The sequence below is a fragment of the Myotis myotis genome, unplaced genomic scaffold, assembly GCF_014108235.1.
Source record: "Myotis myotis isolate mMyoMyo1 unplaced genomic scaffold, mMyoMyo1.p scaffold_m19_p_5, whole genome shotgun sequence".
Classification (NCBI taxonomy): Eukaryota; Metazoa; Chordata; class Mammalia; order Chiroptera; family Vespertilionidae; genus Myotis; species Myotis myotis.
In genome coordinates, this window is record NW_023416357.1 from 10,754,069 (window position 1) to 10,759,180 (window position 5,112).

Genomic DNA, 5,112 nt, shown 5'->3' on the forward strand with positions numbered 1-5,112 from the left:
GGAGTGTTAACAGAAGCCTAGTAAAACATAGAATTGAGACATCATCATGTGTAAACAGCCAATGTGGCTTATTTAGATCCTAATCCCTACATGTTCCTTTTAGCTGCGTAGACAGTCACTGACTGTGGTTTTCAACTTAAGTACTCAGAGTTCCTTTCTTGGATGATGACTCTTCTGGAAACTATTCTAAATTCATTTACTTTAAACATAAGGAACCATTTCCAAGAAATAACAGACTTTTTTTGGCAGGAATTTTTATCACCAGAAACTCAGACTTTTTACAGAATGTAACAAATAAGTAGTATAAATATAGCATACTCAAAGGGAATTTTAATTTCAATTAAAGTCAACCCCCCATTTTAATACAAGTCTTGTTAAAAATATCTCCACCTCCGAAGATGATTGCAACTTTAGTGTAATGTCCTCCACCAAAAGCCAGAAGTATCTGTGATCCAATGTCAATGTAACATCTTCAGTGCAAAAAAAGTAAGGCAAACGTCAATGAATAATATTTTAGAGATGAAAATGGTGGGAAGCATTTTAATAAATTGATTTGTTACATGATTTCAGAGAAGTTATTTGGAAAAGAATCTCTCTTTTTGGATACTCATGGAATTTATCTCTAATAAGGAACAATGTTTAACATAAAGTTCTATTAAGGTGTTAGAAATTAACTCCAAAGGCTAAATATCAAGCCATATACATGAATATCTACATAAAGACTCTAAAAATTGCAGGCCATCTTTAGTTTATAAATATTTCCTCTCTTACTACAATCACTGGTGCATCCTTTCTTTCCAGGATGTTATGTGAAACAATAAGCTTTCTGTTGATTCTCAAATTTATACTGAGTGGGCCTTCATTGGATTCTAAAACTTCCCTAAGGCCATCTACCCCCACCCTTGACCTTCAAGACAACCTTCCTGCTCCACCCTGGAAGACCTATTGTTCCTGCTGTTGTAGGCTCTGCTTTCCAGCCAGAATCCATGCCTCCTCTTCTCATTTCATTTTTCCAGGGATATGCATTTCACATTGCACACTGTGATAGTTAATTTTTCATGTCCACTGGACTGGCTAAGGGATGCCCAGATAGTTGGTAAAACATTGTTTCTGGGTATATCTTTGTTTGGAAGAGATTAGCATTTGAGTCAGTAGACTGAGTCAAGAAGATCCACTCTCTCAGGTTTAAACAAGAAACCAATCCATGAGGGCCCAAATAGAACAAAAAAGGGTGGAAGGGCAAATGGTCTGTCTTCTCTTGGACTTAAGATGTCCATCTTCTGCCCTCTGACATCAGAACCTTCAGACTCAGACGGAATTATGTCATTGGCTTTCCTGGCTCTCCAGCTAGCAGAAGGCAGACTATGGGACATCTTAGCCTTCATAATCCTGTCCAATTCTCATCATAAATCTCCCCTTACGTATATCTATATATCCTATTGGTTCTGTTTCTCTGGAGAACCTAATCCATACCCTTAGCCACAACTGTGAGTGGCTGAGGTATTGTCATCAAGGCTATCTTTTTGGATGTTAGTACACACTCTAAGATCTAATGCCAGATGCTGCCCAGCACTCTCATTTCCTCTTATCATTTTTTAAAATATTATTTTATTGTTGCCAGTATTACAGATATGTCCTATTTTCTCACCTTTTTGTCCTACTCCACTCCACCCCTGCCCTACCCCAGGCCTTCCCCATGCTATTGTCTGTGCCCATGGGTTATGCATATATGCATATATGCTCTTTGGCTAATCCCTTCCTGTCCCCTTCTACCCCTCACTCCCCACTGAGATTCATCAGTCTGTCCCATGCATTCCTACCTCTGGACCTATTTTGTCTCTCAGTTTATTTTGTTTATTGGATTTCACATATAAGTGAGATTATGTGATATTTGTCTTTTTCTGACTGGCTTATTTTGCTTAACATAATAGTCTCTAGGTCCCTCCATCTGTCTTAGAGGGTAAGAGCTCCTTCTTCTTTTTTACACCTGCATAGTATTCCATTGTGCAAATGTCCTCTTATCTTTTTTAATGCCTCATAGTTCTCCAACTCTGCTAAGTAACAAGGTTGTTTGTACTTTCTTTTCCCATTTCATTCCAGTGTGTCTATAGAATTTATTAATTCAGCAGCTCCCAAAATATATGGCACTTTTTTTTACTTTTGTATAGTTTATTTCTAAAATCTTTGACACATTTAAATTTAATCTTTTTTTAACAAGAAAACTTAGACAAAAAGTTTACAAAAAGTATAGATGACTTATTCAAGGTCACAAAGTAAAAGGACTGCAATATACATTTCTATGTCCTATCAAGTTCACTCTCTCTATATATAAGCAAGGAAGGATCTTAAAGGCACGGTGCTAAGAATCAAAGAAACAGATCAATACACATAATGCAAAACCATTTACAGTAATTAAAAGTTCAGGCATTATTAAAGTGGCAATACACATTAAATAAGGTAAGGCATTTGCTTTCATGGATGCGGGAAGGGAATGGAAGTAGAACATGGGGGAACGTGTAATAACTAAAAACATGAGGAGAGACATTGCATGGATCCAATATGGTAATGAGCCATGAACTGAGTATAATTTTCTATTGATTCCTTCCTTTGAGTAGCCTTTTATTACAAAGAATAGAGCTATTCTTCTGTCACTCATAATCCAAACAATCCTACTAAATGCAACTTATACTTAAAACTTTTGCACAAGTTTGTAACATTAATTGGTCATCTAAGTCAAATGGAGTGTGCAGACCTCATCATGATAGCATGTAGAAAGGAGAGAAAGGTGCCAGCGAATGCAGAGAGGGGGAGGTACCACCATCCTTTAGGCAGAATACCATACTAGTTTTTCTAGTTGGTATAGTCATGACATATAAACACAAACTCTGTGTGGGAGTGCAGAATAGAACAGGATCTCAATGAAAATGATGGGCCACGGTGCTCACTTTGGTAGCACATATGTTAAAATTGGAACCATACAGAGAAGACTAGCAGGGCCCCTGTGCAAGGATGACATGCAAATTTGTGGTGTTCCATTTTTTGTTTTTTGTTTTTAAAAAGAGATGTATCGTAGACCAGTGTCCTCACAAATATGTCATCTTTCTTAAGAAATCAAGGCAAAAATATCCCTAACTCCTCTTACTGTTTTATGATAGTCTCTTCTTGTGCCTTTAAAATAATTTATAATTCATATTATTGAAATTATAGATAATGCCAAAATACTCTTACAGAGCTTTAAACATTAATAGTGGGAATTTACTAAAAGAAAAAAAATAAAACTTAATCAAGGACAAAAATATCAATTATATTTAAAGATATGCTATTAAAGTCTTCTGTAAATTTTGTAAATAATATTTTATACTCTTTTCCAGCATAGAATAAATATGTTTTGCTTCTGTTTACTTGGAAAATAAAAGAAATATATTTTTAAATGTCTGAAGAAAAAACAAATTCATAAATAGATTAAGATAAAAGATTTTAAGTATAATTGATTTTTTTAAACAAAGTGACTTATATTGATTTTCCACACTCACTGCTTAAAAAGCATGCATTTAACAGGCATTTATACAAAATATACCTCGGTGATATTATTTATACTTTACAGTTGATCAAATCAACAGGGAAGACTATTGACCTACTTGAGGTTATGTAGTGGATCTAATTGAAACCACAAAGTTTCAAAGGTAGTTCTCAAATATCATCTAGAAGTCCATGATACAATGGGAAATTAGTTCTCTATTAAAAAGGGAAAAAATTTCTAGATTCTTTCAGCTATGTTATGATCAATTATTCTCTTCCTCTGTGCTTTAACATAATTTATAATCATATTGGTGAAATACAGATGCCATACCAAAATTCATCTCTTTTCTCTTCTGCCTTTCAAATGCATTTCCACTTCTGAGGACATTATCTTTACTAGAGTAACATTTTTCCTTAAAAAATACTGCCTCTAAATTTTAAACTATTCCCTAGTTTGCTTATGTAACTTTATCAGGTAAACTACAATTTTTAATCTGCTCCCAGAAAAACAGCACTTCAATTTTCTCAGGTATCTCCTCAAATATGTTTATGTCATGACTCTGAGTAAAGTTCCAGTACCAGCGATGCTCTCCTTTGCACTAAGAAACACCTGAGACTTAAAGTTCCATTTCTTTTTTTTCTTTATTGATTAAGGTATTACATATGTGTCCTTATCTCCCCATTGCTTCCCACCCCTGCCACTCATGCCCTCACCACCCTGGTGTCTGTGTCCATTGGTTAGGCTTGTATGCATGCATACAAGTCCTTTGGTTGATCTCTCCTCCTTACCCTCCTCTACCTTCCCTCTGAGGTTTGACTGTCTGATCGATGCTTCTCTCTCTCTGGGTCTGTTTTTGTTCATCAGTTTATGTTGTTCATTATATTCCACAAATGAGTGAGATCATGTGATATTTATCTTTCTCTGACTGGCTTATTTCGCTTAGCATAAAGCTCTCCAGTTCCATCCATGCGGTTACAAATGATAAGAATTCTTTCTTTTTTACTGCAGCGTAGTATTCCATTGTGCAGATGTACCACAGTTTTTTAATCCACTCATCTGCTGATGGGCACTTAGGCTCTTTCCAAATCTTAGCTATGGTGAATTGTGCTGCTATGAACATAGGGGTGCATATATCCTTTCTGATTGGTGTTTCTACTTTCTTGGGATATATTCCTAGAAATGGGATCCCTGGGTCAAAGGGGAGTTCCATTTTCAGTTTTTTGAGGAAACTCCATACTGTTTTCCACAGTGGCTGCACCAGTCTGCATTCCCACCAGCAGTGCAAGAGGGTTCTTTTTTCTCTGCATCCTCTCCAGCACTTGTCATTTGTTGATTTGTTGATGATAGCCATTCTGACAGGTGTGAGATGGTACCTCATTGTTGTTTTATTTGCATCCCTCGGATGGTTAGTGACTTTGAGCATGTTTTCATATGTCTCTTGGCCTCCCTTATGTCCTCTTTCAAAAAGTATCTATTTAGGTCCGTTGCCCATTTTTTGATTGGGTTGTTTATCTTCCTTTTGTTAAGTTGTATGAGTTCCCTGTAAATGTTGGAGATTAAACCTTTATTGGTGATAACATTGGCAAATATGT

The 5,112-nt window shown here is 36.0% G+C and overlaps 1 non-coding gene across 1 annotated transcript; it reads left to right on the plus strand.

The window, feature by feature from the left end:
* The first annotated feature begins 2,937 nt into the window (after positions 1–2,937).
* Positions 2,938–3,044, plus strand: LOC118657132. Its single transcript, XR_004967871.1, has one exon. It is a non-coding gene; the product is annotated as a U6 spliceosomal RNA (small nuclear RNA).
* The last annotated feature ends 2,068 nt before the right edge of the window (positions 3,045–5,112 follow it).